The following is a 17,586-nucleotide window of genomic DNA, read 5'->3' on the forward strand; positions in this document are numbered from 1 at the left end:
TCTCACTCATAGTGATAGCTCTTCTCGCGTATACCTTTGTTTAGATGGATGACATTGTAGTTGCAAGTATTCGAGACTTGCATGTATCGCTATTTTCGAGATGATGACAAGATACCACTTTGTGTTGGATGATGATTATGACGAGACTATTTGTATGTATATGCTATGATTACATTTGTGGTCTCGCAGGCATTTGTATGTGTATCATGATGACATTTGTATGTGCTAAAGATTCTTCTATAAAGCCTGTTCAAATACAAAACAAATATGCCGAAAAAAACAAAAAACTACTAAAATTAGCAGTAGCGAGTGGAGAAAAGTTAGCAGCAGCGCGGTTGTAGCAGTAGCGCGCACAGGGGAAGCGCGCTATAGCTATTAGCAGCAACGAGGTTCCTTTAAGCGCGCTGCTGCAACACTTGTGTAGCAGTAGCGCGGGTGGACCGGCGCTACTGCTATATGTTAGTTGTAGCGCCTTATTAGTAGCGCCGGCCCCCGCGCTACTAAAAGGCCGAAAACCCGCGCTGCTGCTAGGCTTTTCTCTAGTAGTGTATGTCTAGAGGGGGGTGATTAGACTACTTGACGAAATAAAAAGCTAGCCTTTTCCCAATTTTAGTTCTTGGCAGATTTTAGCTATCTTAGCACAAGTCAAGCAATCTCCACACAATTCAAGCAAGCATGCAAAAGAGTATATGAGCAGCGGAAAGTAAAGCATGCAACTTGCAAGAATGTAAAGGGAAGGGTTTGGAGGATTCAAACGCAATTGGAGACACAGATGTTTTTGTCGTGGTTCCGATAGGTGGTGCTATCGTACATCCACGTTGATGGAGACTTCAATCCACGGAGGGTAACGGTTGCGCGAGTCCATGGAGGGCTCCACCCACGAAGGGTCCACGGAGAAGCAACCTTGTCTATTCCATCATGGTCGTCGCCCACGAAGGACTTGCCTCACTAGCGGTAGATCTTCACGAAGTAGGTGATCTCCTTGACCTTACAAACTCCTTGGTTCAACTCCACAATCTTGTCGGAGGCTCCCAAGTGACACCTAGCCAATCTAGGAGACACCACTTTCCAAGAAGTAACAAATGGTGTGTTGATGATGAACTCCTTGCTCTTGTGCTTCAAATGATAGTCTCCCCAACACTCAACTCTCTCTCACAGGATTTGGATTTGGTGGAAAGAAGATTTGAGTGGAAAGGAACTTGGGGAAGGATAGAGATCAAGATTCATATGGTTGGAATGGAATATCTTGACCTCAACACAAGTGTAGGTGGTTCTCTCTCAGAAAATGTGTATTGGAAGTGTAGGTTTGTTCTGATGGCTTTCTCCATGAATGAAGAGTGGGTGGAGGGGTATATATAGCCTCCACACAAAATCTAACCGTTACACACAATTTTCCAAACTCGGTGGGACCGAATGATTAAACTCGGTCGGACCGATTCAGCAAACCTAGTGACCATTAGGATTTTCAGTGGGACTGAGATGCAACTCGGTAGGACCGATATGGTTAGGGTTAGGGCATAACGTAATCTCGGTGTGACCGATTACACAAACTCGGTGGGGCCGATTTTGATAATAAGCTAACCAGAGAGTTGGTCAGGTAAACTCGGTGGGACCGATTCGCTCATCTCGGTGAGACCGAAATGTTACAAAAGGGAAACAGAGAGTTTACATTGCAATCTCGGTGGGACCGATCGCTCATCTCGGTAAGACCGAAACGTTACGAAGGCAAACAGAGAGATTACAATCCCATCTCGGTGAGACCGAGATCCCTATAGGTGAGACCGATTTGCCTAGGGTTTGTGGCAGTGGCTATGACATTTGAAACTCGGTGGCGCCGGATAGAAAGAATCGGTGGGGCCGAGTTTGACTTTTGGTTTAGGTCATATGTGGATGTGGGAAGGTAGTTGAGGGTTTTGGAGCATATCACTAAGCATTTTGAGCAAGCAAGCCATTAAGCAACACCTCATCCCTCCTTGATAGTATTGGCTTTTCCTATAGACTCAATGTGATCTTGGATCACTAAAATATAAAATGTAGAGTTTTGAGCTTCAAGCTTGAGCCAAACTTTTTGTCCTTAGAATTTTGAGGGATCCACATTCCTCATCCATGCCATGTCATTCATTGAGCTTTTCCTGAAATATTAATCTTGGAATAATGTTAGCTCAATGAGCTATATATTGTTAGGAATTACCAAAACCACCCAGGGATAGTTGCACTTTCATTCTCTTAAGAAAAATGAAATACTTGATATCTTTTATAATGGACTAACCGATGCCTCCAAAGATTACCTGGATAGTTGTGCTAGTTCTGTTTTCAGGGAAAGAACACCGGATGAAGCTGAAATTCTATTGAATAATATGTTGACAAATGAAAATAATTGGACACCTCCGGAGCCAATTTCTGAGCATATTCCTAAACCAATTCCGAAGAAGAGGGGTATTCTATTTCTCAGTCCTGAAGATATGCAAGAGGCAAAGAAATCTATGAAAGAAAAAGGTATTAAAGCTGAAGATGTTAAGAATTTACCTCCTATTGAAGAAATACATGGTCTTAATTTACCACCTGTTGAAGAAACATATGATCCAAATCCTCCTCCTATTGAAGAAACTCATGGTCTTGATAACCCGACACAGGTAATAAAGGTAAATTCTCTCTATAGATATGATAAAGCTGAAATCCCATTTACTAAATTTGCTATCCCATACTTAGATGAGTTTGATAAATTTATGGCTAAGAAAGAAGATTTTAATGCTTATTTTGGTAGACAATTGAAATACAATTCAAATATGCTTGAATACTTGGGTGATTATATGGCTAATGTCAAAGGTGAACTTAAACTTGTTAGTAAACAGGCTTCTATGGTTACCACTCAAGTAGAACAAGTACTTGAAGCTCAAAATGATTTGCTCAATGAATTGAATAGTAAAGATAATGATAATGTTGTTAGAGTTATGACTAGAGGTGGTAAAATGACTCAGGAACCTTTGTATCCTGAAGGCCATCCTAAGAGAATTGATCAAGATTCTCAGAGAAATAATATAGATGCACCTAGTTCGTCTAAAAAGAAGAAAAAGAAAAATGATAGGACTTTACATGCTTCTAGTGATCCTATTGTTGAAACACCTGAGAATCCAAATGATATTTCTATTTCTGATGCTGAAACACAATCTGGTAATGAACCTGCAACTAGTGATAATGTTAATAATAATGTTCATAATGATGCTCAACCTAGTAATGATAATGACATAGAAATTGAACCTGTTGTTGATCTTGATAACCCACAATCAAAGAACCAACATTATGATAAGAAAGACTTTGTTGCTAGGAAACATGGTAAAGAAAGAGAGCCTTGGGTTCAGAAACCCATGCCTTTTCCTCCCAAACCATCTAAGAAAAAGGATGATGAGGATTTTGAGCGCTTTGCTGAAATGATTAGACCTATCTTTTTGCGTATGCGATTAACTGATATGCTCAAAACCAATCCTTATGCTAAGTACATGAAAGATATTATTACAAATAAAAGAAAGATACCAGAAGCTGAAATTTCCACCATGCTTGCTAATTATACTTTTAAGGGTGGAATACCAAAGAAACTTGGAGATCCCGGTGTACCAACTATACCATGCTCCATTAAAAGAAATTATGTTAAAACTGCTTTATGTGATCTTGGAGCCAGTGTTAGTGTTATGTCTCTCTCTTTATATCGTAGACTTGATTTGAATAAGTTGACACCTACTGAAATATCTTTGCAAATGGCTGATAAATCAACTGCTATACCTGTCGGTATTTGTGAGGATGTGCCTGTTGTAGTTGCAAACTTTACTATTTTAACGGACTTTATTATTCTTGATATTCCCGAGGACGATAGTATGTCTATTATTCTTGGAAGACCCTTGTTGAATACTGTAGGGGTTGTTATTGATTGCACTAAAGTCAATGTCACTTTTCATGTTAATGGTAATGAGCATACAGTACACTTTCCGACGAAACAACCTCAAGTTCATAGTATCAACTCTATTGGAAAAATGCCATCGATTATATTTAGAGGTTTTGAATTTCCTCTTCCTACTGTCAAGAAGAAATATGATATTCTTATTATTGGGGATGTGCATATCCCCGTTGAGCTAACATAGTGTTATTCGAAATTTCTCTGGTTCCATGTTATTCGGAATGAGTTCGTTAACAAGACTTGATCAACCTTGTTAGTGGATTCCTTTTGGTGATCATGAGATGGATGAAACTAGAAGGCACAACCTTCTGTACCCCACTTTTACTTTCTATTACTTATTTTAAATAAAATGAAAATAAATATTTTTCTGTCTGTTATCTGATTGTCCGTGCAATATAAAAATACCTTGAAAATAAAAGTTCTCCAAATGCCCTGAAATTTAAATATGATTTTTTCCAGAATATTTGAGAATATTTGGCACTAAGAACACAGCAGGGGGTCAACCACCTGCCCACGAGGGTGGAGGGCGCGCCCTACCCCCCTGGGTGCGCCCCCCTGCCTCGTGGGCCCATGGTGGCCCTCCTCCACTTATTAATGCACCCACACACTTCTTCTTCCTCCCACAAACACGAATATCCAGCCCAAGCACGAGTTTTAGCTCATCTTGCTGCCATTTTCGATCTCCTTGCTCAAAGCACCTCTCACAAAATTGCTTGGGGAGATTGTTCCTTGGTATGTGACTCCTCCATTGGTCCATTCTAGTGCTTTATTCATTGCAAATTTTTGCTGCTTAGGTGACCCTGTTCTTGAGCTTGCATGTCAAATTTATATGGTTCCAAGTAGTTTTGATGCATGATATAGGCTCTAGGCACTTGTAGGAGTAGTTGCTATCAATATTATTGAGTTTGGTTTACTTTTATTTTGAAGTTAATAAAAAATTTCAGAATTTTTCAGAGGAAGAAATATGCTTAGGAAAATGTTCCAAGGTGGTTCTTCAAGGAAGCAAGGACCCAGGCTTGCAATGCGTGATGCTGATGATGAGCCACCAAGAGACGCTCCACTGCGTCCTTGTGAATGGCCTTCTGAGAACTTTATGGATCGAGCGGGAATTAAGGAAGAATTCAACGCATATTTGCGTAACGCCGATCTTGTGAGCTTCGAGGAAGAGAAGTGCAACCAGTATCACAACCTCACCAGTATCTTTGTGAGAAGGTTTGAATTTTCAACTTCACGTAATTCTCCAACTGTCCTGTTTGATCTTTATGATAATTCTTACACTATGGACTTAGAGGATTTTACCACTGCTTGCAAACTTCCACAATGGGGGGTATAAGGGATCCTCGCAAATCTGAATTTAGAGATTTTCTTGCTAGTATAACTGTGGGAGAATCTAGAGATATAACACAAGCCACCATAGGGAGCATTCACTTTCTAGCTATACATTATTTTGCTCTCTTCATAGGTAGATGCATTAATGGTAAAGATGAAGCATGTCACATGTGTGTCCCCGACCTCGGTATTCTTAGGAGTGCTGTGTTGGGAGATAAATCCTATTATTTGGGAGCCATTGTTGCACATAGGTTGTATCTTAATAGATTTAATGGAGATTTCTTTGGAGGAATTTATGCAATCCGCATAGCTAATTTTCTTGGTATAGCCATACGCGAAAATGATATTGAATTACCTCCTGCTTACCTAGACTTTAATGCTATGGTTCACCACCAGTTTGTCGAGAGGAATGAATCACCTCTCTAGTATCGACTAATCTTTGACATACGTCGTGCTGTCCATATTACTCTCCCTGCTTATGCCTTATTTGATCATCAAGCAAAAAGAAGATATACTATTACCAGAGAGGAGGCAGATGAGTACGAGAGGAGAGCGGAGGCCTCTCGTCGCCACGCTGCAGCTCAGTAGGCGATAGCCGCTAGATCTCAGTACGACCCCAACTACTATTATGGATATCCGCCAGGCCAGCCGTGGCCATAGACCAACTTAGGCCAAAAGCCTAAGCTTGGGGGAGTACGTATTTCCTACCGACATTACATTTATGCTCACACACTCATTGCTAGATGTCGGTGCTCATACTTTTTCGTTGTATCATCCATGCTAGTTTATTTTCCATTTTATGCTTTCTTCTTGTGTGTTTAATAAACCTTAAGAAAAAAATTAGTTGTAGCTTTTAATCAGTTTAATTTCCATGTTTGTAGTAGTAATTAAAAAGAAAACCCAAAAAGATTTTTTGTTCTTCTTTTGCTTGTTGGGAGCTTTCCCGTGTAAATAGTTTTATTTCTTTTCTTTTCTTTGATGGTCGATAGGAGAAGACCATGATTAAATTGTTGAAGTGGCTCTTATATGCATTATTGTTTATTTGTCAAAAGAACCCATATTGCCTTGTCTTCTCCAGTTTATTGAATGCTCGCAGATTCCAGCTTAGTCCAATGCACATTCACTATTACTATTATTCACATTGTTCGGTCGTCCAAGTGAAAGGCAATTATGACGATATATGATGGACTGATTGAGATGAGAGAAACTGGTATGAACTCGACCTCTCTTGTTTTTGTAAATATGATTAGTTCATCGTTTCTGATTCAGCCTATTATGAATAAACATGTTTGCAATGACAATTAGAGATTATAGTTGCTCGTGCTATGCTTAATTAGCTAGGAGCTTATGATGGTTTACCTTGCGTGCCAACATGCTGTTAAGATAGTTGTGATGTGGTATGATGGGGTGGTATCCTCCTTTGAATGATTCAAGTGACCTGACTTGGCACATGTTCACGCATGTAGTTGAAACAAAATCAACATAGCCTTCACGATATTTATGTTCATGGTGGATTATATCCTACTGATGCTTGCACTCGGTGTTGATTAATTTTAATGCATGTTCATGACTGTTATCGCTCTCTAGTTGGTCGCTTCCCAGTCTTTTGCTAGCCTTCACTTGTACTAAGCGGGAATACTGCTTGTGCATCCGATCCCTTAAACCCCAAAGTTATTCCACATGAGTCCACTATACCTACCTATATACGTTATCTACCTGCCGTTCTAAGTAAATTTGTATGTGTCAAACTCTAAACCTTCAAATAAATATCATGTTTTGTATGCTCGAATAGCTCATGTATCAACTAGGGTTGTCTGTATCTTCCATGTTAGGCGGGTTATTCTCAAGAGGAGTGGACTCCGCTCCTCACTCATGAGATAAATGGCTGGTCACCGGGATGCCCAGTCCCATGCTTTATGCAAACTAAATCAAAATAATTGCAAACAAAACTCCCCCTGGGACTCTTGTTAGTTGGAGGCACTCGTTGTTTCGAGCAAGCCATGGATTGATGCTTGTTGGTGGAAGGGGGAGTTAAACTTTACCATTTTGTTTGGGAACCGCCTATAATGTGTGTAGCATGGAAGATATCACCATCTCTTAGTTGTTATGTTGACAATGAAAGTATACCACTCAAAATATTATTCACCTCTGTTTCAAAACCGAGCTCTGGCACCTCTAAAAATCCCTGCTTCCCTCTGCGAAGGGCCTATCTATTTACTTTTATGCTGAGTCATCATCCTCTTATTAAAAAGCACCAGTTGGAGAGCACCGCTGTCATTTGCATTCATTACTGTTAGTTTACATTGAGTATGACTTGACTAGATCTCTTTTACCATGAATTACAATGTCTAGTCATTCCTTGGTCTTTAAAGGTGCTCTGCATTTATGTTTTGCGGTCTCAGAAAGGGCTAGCAAGATACCATCTTGTTATATCGTATTATGATTGTTTTGAGAAAGTGTTGTCATCCGAGATTTATTATTATTGCTCGCTAGTTGATTATGCCATTGATATGAGTAAACTTGAGACCTATGTGTTATTATGAATGTGGTTAGTTATAATCTTTGCTGAAAACTCGAATGTTGGCTTTACATATTTACAACAACAAGAGCAAACAGAGTTTGTAAAAAATTTTCTTTATCACTTTCAGTTTATCAACTGAATTGCTTGAGGACAAGTAAAGGTTTAAACTTGGGGGAGTTGATACGTCTCCGTCGTATCTACTTTTCCAAATACTTTTGCCCTTATTTTGGACTCTAACTTGCATGATTTGAATGGAACTAACCCGGAGTGACGCTGTTTTCAGCATAATTACCATGGTGTTATTTATGTGCAGAAACAAACGTTCTCGGAATGACCTGAAACTTCATGGAGCAACTTTTCGGAAAATATGAAAAATACCTGCAAAAGATGAAGGCCAGGGGGCCCAGCACCTCTCCACGAGGGTGGGGGGGCGCCCCCTACCTCGTGGGCCCCCTGTTGCCTCTCCGACTCCAACTCCAACTCCATATATTGAGTTTCGGGGAGAAAAAAATCAAAGAGAAGAAATCATTGCGTTTTACGATACGGAGCCGTCGCCAAGCCCTAAAACTTCTCGGGAGGGCTGATCTAGAGTCCGTTCGGGGCTCCAGAGAGGGGAATCCGTCGCCATCGTCATCATCAACCATCCTCCATCACCAATTTCATGATGCTCACCGCCGTGCGTGAGTAATTCCATCGTAGGCTTGCTGGACGGTGATGGGTTGGATGGGATCTATCATGTAATCGAGTTAGTTTTGTTAGGGTTGATCCCTAGTGTCCACTATGTTCTGAGATTGATGTTGCTATGACTTTGCTATGCTTAATGCTTGTCACTAGGGTCCGAGTGCCATGATTTCATATCTAAACCTATTATGTTTTCATCAATATATGAGTGTTCTTGATCCTATCTTGCAAGTCTATAGTCACCTATTATGTGTTATGATCCGTTAACCCTGAAGTGACAATAATCGGGATACTTACCGGTGATGACCGTAGTTTGAGGAGTTCATGTATTCACTATGTGTTAATGCTTTGTTCCGGTTCTCTATTAAAAGGAGGCCTTAATATTCCTTAGTTTCCATAAGGACCCCGCTGCCACGGGAGGGTAGGACAAAAGATGTTATGCAAGTTCTTTTCCATAAGCATGTATAAATATATTCGGAATACATGCCTATATTATATCAATGAACTGGAGCTAGTTCTGTGTCACCCTAGGTTATGACTGTTACATGATGAACCGCATCCGGCATAATTCTCCATCACCGATCCATTGCCTACGAGCTTTCCGTATATTGTTCTCCGCTTATTTACTTTTCCGTTGCTATTGCTATCATCACTACAAAATACCAAAAACATTACTTTACCTACTGTTACCTTACCGTTATCACTACTATCATATTACTTTGCTACTAAACACTTTGCTGCAGATATTAAGTTTCTAGGTGTGGTTGAATTGACAACTCAGCTGCTAATACTTGAGAACATTCTTTGGCTCCCCCTGTGTCGAATCAATAAATTTGGGTTGAATACTCTACCCTCAAAAACTGTTGCGATCCCATCTACTTGTGGGTTATCAAGTCTTGGCTCCTGTTCCAGGCGAACATCCCGGCGTCGCCGGACATGCGCGCCGGGCCGACGGGGTGGAAACTCAGCAACACGGGAGTGCCCATTCCCCCGTTGCCCGACGCCGTGGCGAAACCCTCGTACTTCGCCGACGAGGTCGAGGTCGTGCGCGCCTCCCTCACCGACGACCAGCTCGCCCTCCCCGAGTACGCCGCCGACAATCAAGTGGCGTGGACGGCATACTTCCAGCGCCAGCGGCAGCAGAGGGTGGCGTCCACCAACGGCGCGCCGGTTGTAGCCGGCCTGAAGAATAGTGAGGGACGCCACCTGTGGTGGGGTGTCCCCGGACGCACCCTCGAGGGCGTTATGACGTACCTCGAGGGCGGCAACGACCCGCCGTTGGCATACCCCCCGGCGAGGGCGGCCGCCACGGCCACGGCTCACCGCCATCGCGACGGGCAATGGTTGCCTAGGAGGTTCGGCGCCTCCTCTTCTTCCTCCTCATCACACTCTTCTTCGCACTCCTCCGGCTCTCTGGCGCTGCTCGGCGTCAAGGACGAGCCCGCGGCGGAGACGCCGCTCGGCCGGCGCACTCGCAGCGTCGGCATCGTCATCAACGAGGGCGGCCGGCGCGCCCCCTCGTCGGCTCCTCCATGCTTCGTCAAGCCCAAGACGGAGCCGGGGCTCGTGCCGGTGAAGATGGAGCCGGGCCTCCCCGTGGTGAAGACGGAGCACGGCGGCGACGTCGAGCTCGACGACGATGCGGCTCTGGAATGGGCGCGCGTGGACTCCCTGAGGATGGCGAGGGAGCGCTAGTGCGCCGCCCTGCGGCGATTCACGCAGCGCCCCCGGGGCCGCGACGAAGGAGGAGGAGTCGTCATCGAGGACAGCGGTGACGACGACGCGCCGCCGCCACCAGTCCGCGTAGGCGACGCCGGTCAGGGGTCCACCAGGGACGGCCGCGTCAAGGAGGAGAAGCCCGACGACGACGACGGCGACTACTCCGCGTTCAGCCAGTTTCTTTTTTAATTAGATATATTATGTAATAAAAATCCGCGACTATTATGTAATATGTGCCGAACTTTGCCAAACTTTGCTATATTTTTTTATTTTTTGAACGCGCTTGGGGACGGTCCTGGGGCCGGCGGCTAGGGACCAACTCGCCCCCAGGCCGATTTTTTGCGCCGGCTCACCCCCAGGCGGCGATTTTAGGCGCCCCCTGAGGGGCCAACGACTGGAGATGCTCTAAGGTCTCACATTCTGCATCCACAAGTCTCAAGTTCTAAGTTCACAGCATGTGTTTGTTGCCCACTTGTAACTTCTCGTAAGTTCACCCGAGCTTGTATGGGCTTGCAATATTTGGCCCTCTCCTTCTCAACCTCTAGCTTCTCACTATAATGAGGTGTTATCTCCCATCTTGTTGACTTTCCACTCTCTATGTTCCTCTGCCACCTCATCATCTACTTATCTTTTATCCCATCACACATTGTCCTTATAGGTTTTCTCCTAACATCTAGAATGTACTTGTTAAACACCTCAGACAAGTTGTTAACTACCAAGTCAGTCTTGCAGTTTGTGTCAAATGCATGCCTTGCGCATGTTTGTTTCGGTGTTGCAGTAAGCCACTTCCATGCTTTCTCACTTTCAGCTCTGAGATCATTCATTGCAATATTAAATTTGTGTTCATTCTAGGCATAGCTAGCATTATCCATGCACTTCTTAAGATATTCCCTCCAAAACCCAGCATTTTGGAAATTTGCATATAAATGTCTAAGGCGGAATCTTTGGTTGCAGTTTGGAAACACAACACTCACTGCATTTAGTAACCCCCCGTACACACGGAGGAGGTGAAAGCGTCATCATGTCGTATGTGTGTTAAACACGGAGGTGCTGTCCGTTCGGCACTTGGATCAGGAGTTCGTGGACAGATCATGATTGGATCGCGAAGGCATTCAACTACATCAACCGCATTTCTTAACGCTTTCGCTTAGCGATCTACAAGGGCATGTATATTCAATCTGTCCTCTAGTAGTTGTTTATCTCCTAAATTGATCTTGGTGAGCGTAGGAAATTTTTTGTTTCCCATGCAACGTTCCCCAACAGTTCTTCCCCGTGTCCGCTAGATCCAAGTGTCGTCAACTTCAGCTGACACTATCGAAGAAGAGGAACACCGATGCATGCCACCATCTATGCACCCCGCTTCTATACACCTAACACAACCACGACAATAGACACCAATGCCACTCAGGAGAGTGTCGTGCGCCGAACATTAGACATGAGTCTCACCGGACCTGAAGACTTGCAAGAAGACCAAGCCACCTGCTCTACGGCGCCACCCATTAGAGCATCACTAAGATGGGGGGAGAACAGAAACAAATTATTTTGACATGGTGCCATCCCCACCACTGATGCGGCACATTTGAAAGCAAACTACACCTACTCTATCTCCCTATCAAAAAGAAGTTGTCGGGGTCCCCACTTTCTCTCGCCACTAGAGCGGCAGCCGAAGAGGACGAGGACCCATGACGCTGCCAGTGTTAAGAGAAGGCAAGAATATAATGTCGCCTCCTGGTCGCCTCTCTGGAGCGGTTCCAAGAGCGAACAAAATGGATATTAATGAATCGTATCGAGCCCGGCGTATGTTGTCTTGTGCATTCTTTTTTGGTAGTTGGACCGGAGAAAATGGTAGAAATTAGGAGGGAAAAGGAGCAAACAAATCAAATATGTTGTTTATTGAAATTGTCCAAGATTCTTTTTTTAGCGGGATGAATTGTCAAAGTTTCTTTCTTTCCCGGAAAAATTTGCAATCTATTCATCAGCTGTCATGGCAATACAAAGAACAATATAAGTTACATCCAAGTCCAAAGACCACCTAGCGACGATTACAAGCACTAGAGTGAGCCGAAGGCGCTCCGCCGTCATTGCGTTTCCCTCACCGGAGCCGAGCAAACCTAGTTGTAACAGATAGTCGGGAAGTCGTCGCGCTAAAAAGAAGTTATATTGGAAGGATCTAACTTGTAAATACACAAACGAGGACTGGATCCAAACAGATCCACCGAAGACGATGACCGACCGAATCTCGTGAGATCAGCCAGAGACATACCTCCACATGTCCACCAATGGTGCTAAACACACTGCTGGAACATGGGCCGGATGGGAAGGACCGTCTTCCATCTTCAAAGAGCCGCCGTCATTTCTTTTTCATGAGAAGGACTCAATGCCTAATTAAATGGAAAACTCTAAATAAAAATGAAGCAGGATCCCTCCCAATGGCAAGGGCGGGGTCCATCGTGCCCATGGCCCTAAGGTCACTGGAGACAAGGCAGACCAATGGCGGCTCCGATGGGAGTTAGATGAATCCTGATCACCTTTGTCGCCTGGGAGCACGAACTAGCAGTTTTTTGAAGAACTGAATTCTTAAGATCTTTTACAAATTGTCACTTGGATCTGAGTAACAGACATAGAAATGGACGTGCTGCCACAACCGCTAGAAAAACTTTGGAAAAGTCCACGTAAATGAATAGGTTAATCATTTGATTTGTGTTTTCTTCTTGACGGAACATTTGGTTTGCATTTTTAATACCAAGATGCTTTTTTTTTGTTCTGTTCTCTTGACAGTGAAACCCGATCCTTTTCTAGGTTCATATGAAAAAAATGCGGTAAGGAATCTCCAGCCATTAAGAAAGTCTTTGAGACCCCCGCAAAAAGAAGAAGTCTTTGAGAGCAAAGAATATAGCATAAAAGACATGCTTCCAGATACAGCAAGCTAGCACATGTCCGGAGACGGGACCCCTACGAAAAATTCAAGCATGATCTTATAGGAAGTGTAAGTAAAGAATATATGTTGGCCACGCTATTTCTTGTACCTTTGTTGTGAAATTTCGTTTCTCCTTTTGTTTTGGCTTTCATCGGGATTTTTCTTAAATAGCTCGTGCATTTGGAACAGGTGTTCGACCTAATATATTTGTGTCTAGTTAGTCCACACAAAATGGCTAGAGTTGAAAAGTGAGCAAGTGTTTACGTGAAGAATTTTCCAAATATATGTAATTTTGAGTAGGAATTGATGGAGACGACGTGAAAGAATATTTTAGTATGCGCAACACAAGGAAGCTCCTTGGTAAGCTAGCTTTTAGTTGTGCAGAAGTAGAGGAAGGGATATCAGTACAGCAAGCAATAGTGTTGTATGTATGTGTGTATGTGTATATATAGTTGGGCATGCAGGGAATGTTGAATCAACTTGCTAAATCCCCAAGCCTTACCTGCATACAGTATATATTGGCGCCATGAACACTACTGCTGCCCAAACCCAAGAGACTACTACTATCCAAATACAAGAGAATACTGCTATCTAAATCCAAGAGACGGTGAGGAACACGAGGGAGAGACTGGAGGCTGATTTCTGCAAGATTGGAACCAAGATCCACAGGTTCCCACGAGGCTTGAGGCCGGGGTCGAGGAACGCTACATCATCCCGAGCTTCGTGTCCCTTGGCCCGTACCACCATGACTTAGTGACCCTAGCCCAGCCCAGCACAGCTTCACCCCGCGCGAAAAAAAAACGGCCGTTAGCGAGTCACCGCTGTCGGCCGGCGAGTGATTAGCCACATCAAAACGCTCTCAAAAAACGAATCAGTGTTTTTTGTCACTGTCAATTCTTCGCTGTGGTGCAAAGTGTCATGTTGTGTAAAGTGGTGGTTTTTCGGGAGCTATGACACTAATGTGGTGATTATGTGCATTTTACTCCTAGATTACAGTATAATTTGGATTTTATGGAGCAGACTAGAATGTGTAATATTAATTGTTATGCGGAGAACAAAGATGTTAATAAAATAAAATTGGGGTGGTAGGGGGGAACCTGCTCTGCCCTGGATGAGGACCTACACGTTACAAGCAAGCTTGCAATATGTTGCTAAACATTTGAAGCAAGGAATCGGCCATTAAGGAAGACTTGGAGCAAAGAATGTAGCATAGATCACATGCTTCCGGATAAAGCAAGCTAGCACATGCTTGGAGGGCCTATGAAAAATGCAGACTCCAAAAGGAAAGGGAGTATGCTTGAACTACCCATGTCCTTTATTGTGAAATTTCATTTCTAACGGAACATATATATCCGATCAGGAATTTCTTTTGTAAATAGCTTGCACATTCGTAACAGGGGTGCGAACTAATGCACACAGTTGGTCTTGGCAATTGTCTGTCTAGTTAATGATCCACACAAAATAACTAGAGGTGCAAAGTGAGTGAGAGATTACATCGAAGTTTGCTCGAATCAAAAGAAATCTTGGAATGATTTTGCCAATGGAAAGTTTGGATAAGAATTCACACGGAGCAGAGGACGCATTATACGCATGCATGGCAAGAACACTTTTGTATGTGCAACAAAAGGAAGCTCCATCATGGGAGCATCGGATCACTGGGAGTAGCTTTTAGTGGTGTACAAAATAAGAGGGAAAATATCTGTAAGGCATGAAATAGTGTCGTACGTATGTATACGTACCTGTGAATATATATAGTTGGCCATACATGCTGAGAATGTCAGATCAACTAGGTACAGCCCAAAACCTTACCTCCATACAGTGTTGGCGCCATGAACACTACTACTATCCAAATGGAAGAGACTGCTACTACCCAAATCCAAGAGCCTACTGCTATCCAAATCCAAGAGATAGTGAAGAATACGAGAGAGAGACTGGAGGCCGACTTCTCCAAGCTTGGAACCAAGATCCACAGGTTCCCACGAGGGTTACGGCAGGGGGTCGACGAACGCTACATCATCCCCAGCTTCGTGTCCCTTGGCCCGTACCATCATGGCTCATCGCATCTGCTGGAGACGGAGGAGTTGAAGCACGCAGCGGCCCACTACTTGTGCGAGAAGTCAGGCCACTCAGTTGAGGAGGTCTACGGCAAGATCCTCTCCATTGCTGGGGAAGCCCGCAGCTGCTACGCCCATGATGCAGTGGCCAAGTTCACCGTCGAAGAATTTGCGGTAATGATGTTCCTAGATGGTTGCTATCTGCTGCACTATATGGACATGGATTGCCAATATGCTTTATTGTACAGTCGGATGACCATGTCCACGGGACCGTGCATGCTAGAGTGAATTGCAAAAAACCACCACATTGAAGCGAGCGTAGGTTTACAGAAAAAACTCTTCTACAAATTTGTGCCCGAAAACACTAATTATTAGCCTAATCTTTTGCAGAAAACACTAGTTGATGGCTTTAGTCCATTTGATGATGATTATGACAGATGGAGCCCACTATTTGCTGATGTGGCTAACGGTCTTTTTGCCGAAACGTCCTCCCCTCCCTAAAAAATTCTTCCCTAAAAAACTACCCTCTCCCTGCTCCTCCACCTCCCTCCGGCGCGCCCCCGCCTCCCAGCGCCGCCACCTCCCTCCCAATGCGCCCCCGCCTCCCAGCGCCACCACCTCCCTCCCGGCGCGCCCCCGCCCTCCCAGCGCTGCCACCTCCCTTCCCAGCTACGACCCCGACGCGCAGCTCGGCCCGCCATGCCAAGCTTGACTCGCCTTGACGGGGAGGAGGAGGGACGAGGCGTGGTGGAGACTGGGCCCACCGGATCCTGGCGCAGGCCGTCCTTGGACGTGGGTTGTGGAGGCGGGGAACATCGGACCCGGCCAGATCTGGCATGTGGTGGCACAAGACGTGGGTGGCAGCGATAGGAGGTAGTCTGGTCGGCGCGCTAGAGGCGGAGTGGTGGTCGGGGCAGCTGCTTCAGGTAGGCCACCCGGACCGCGTGCTACTCCGCGGCGAGCCACGGCGGGAGGCGGCGACAGGGCTTGTCTACGCGACCGCCCGGTGCGGCGACCTGCCGGAGCAGACGCAAGCGCCATCCTCGCCGCCAAGTTCAGCAGGGGCTTCGCGTCCACCGCCGCCGAGCGGGTTGCGCGCCTCGGGCTCAACCTCTGGCGCCCTTGCTCAGCGTCCGCGCCAGCAAGAGCAGGCTCGCCTGCGCCTTAAGGATACGCTTGTGCCGCGGCCGTGCTCTCTGCTCCCATTCCAGGTGACGAGACCCATTAGCCATGGCCGGCGTGCTGCTGCTCTGCTCTCTGGGCAGCCCAAATTCACCAAGGAGCTGATTGCGTTTTGTACTTTTACCCAAAGGGTGACTATGCAAAAATACCAAGGCCCCACATGTCATAATCGAGGTTAAAATGCATAAAACGGTTGATCAGTGTTTTTTGCAAAAGATTAGGACTAAAATCAATGTTTTCTGACACAAATTCGTAGAAAAATCTTTCCTGCAAACCTACGCTTCAATGTGGTGGTTTTTCGCAATTCACTCTGCATGCTAAGAGATATGTTCCTGCTGGAGAATCAGCTCCCTTGGTTGGTCCTCGAGGCTCTTGTGGACTTCTTTATACCATCTCCAGTGTATGATTTTGTTATTTGTTTTGCGGAAAATTTTGATATCACCCCACAATATTTATCAGATTCGGATTCAAATGGTGCAAGGGTTTCTGAGGACGAACTCAAGATATACAGGCCGCCACATCTCCTTGGGCTCCTCCCCATCTGATTGGCGATATGACTGGAAAAGATCATACTCACGATCTCACTTGCTCCTCATTAGCCAGCAGTGCGACTGAGCTCGCGGAAATCGGAATCAAGCTGACCGCCAACAGCAAGACATGGTTTGCAGACATGAGCATGCAAAGAGACCTTATCTTCGGCGGCCAGCTCTCATTGACACCATTGTTTATAAATGATGCCAATGCATGCTGGCTCGTCAACATGGCAGCTTATGAGGCCTGCGTGTCCACCACATATCCAGCAGATGGCTTCGTCATCAGCTCGTACATCTCCAACCTTGCAATGCTCATGGACAAGGAAGAGGACGTGCACGAGCTGCGATCTAAGCACATCGTTGGCAGTTTCTTCAGTGACCATGAACTGCTTGTTTTCTTCAAGGGCCTCGCCCGCCACCTACGGCTTGGCCACCGCTACTTCGTCATCACAGGAAAGATTGAGAAGTTGAAGCGTGAAAGGCCTGTGAGTATCGCCGTGCATAGGTTTGTATACAAAAACTTCAAGACGATTGTCACCGTGCTCTCTATTGTTGGTGTGCTCGTGGGCATCTTCAGAACCTTGATGAGTCTCAAGCAGCATCAGCCGTAGCAATTCCGATGAACCATGTGTGTCTGTTAAATTGATCTCTGATTTCTACTGTTTCGTGTTTATTGCGGTGTCATCAATGTCGTACGGTCT

General features: G+C 44.8%; 1 pseudogene; it reads left to right on the plus strand.

The window, feature by feature from the left end:
- Positions 1-14,919: 14,919 nt before the first annotated feature.
- On the plus strand, positions 14,920-17,523 carry LOC147962156 (UPF0481 protein At3g47200-like; annotated as a pseudogene).
- The last annotated feature ends 63 nt before the right edge of the window (positions 17,524-17,586 follow it).

Source organism: Triticum urartu, chromosome 7A (genome assembly GCF_056163025.1).
Source record: "Triticum urartu cultivar PI428250 chromosome 7A, HENAU_Tu73, whole genome shotgun sequence".
Classification (NCBI taxonomy): domain Eukaryota; kingdom Viridiplantae; phylum Streptophyta; class Magnoliopsida; order Poales; family Poaceae; genus Triticum; species Triticum urartu.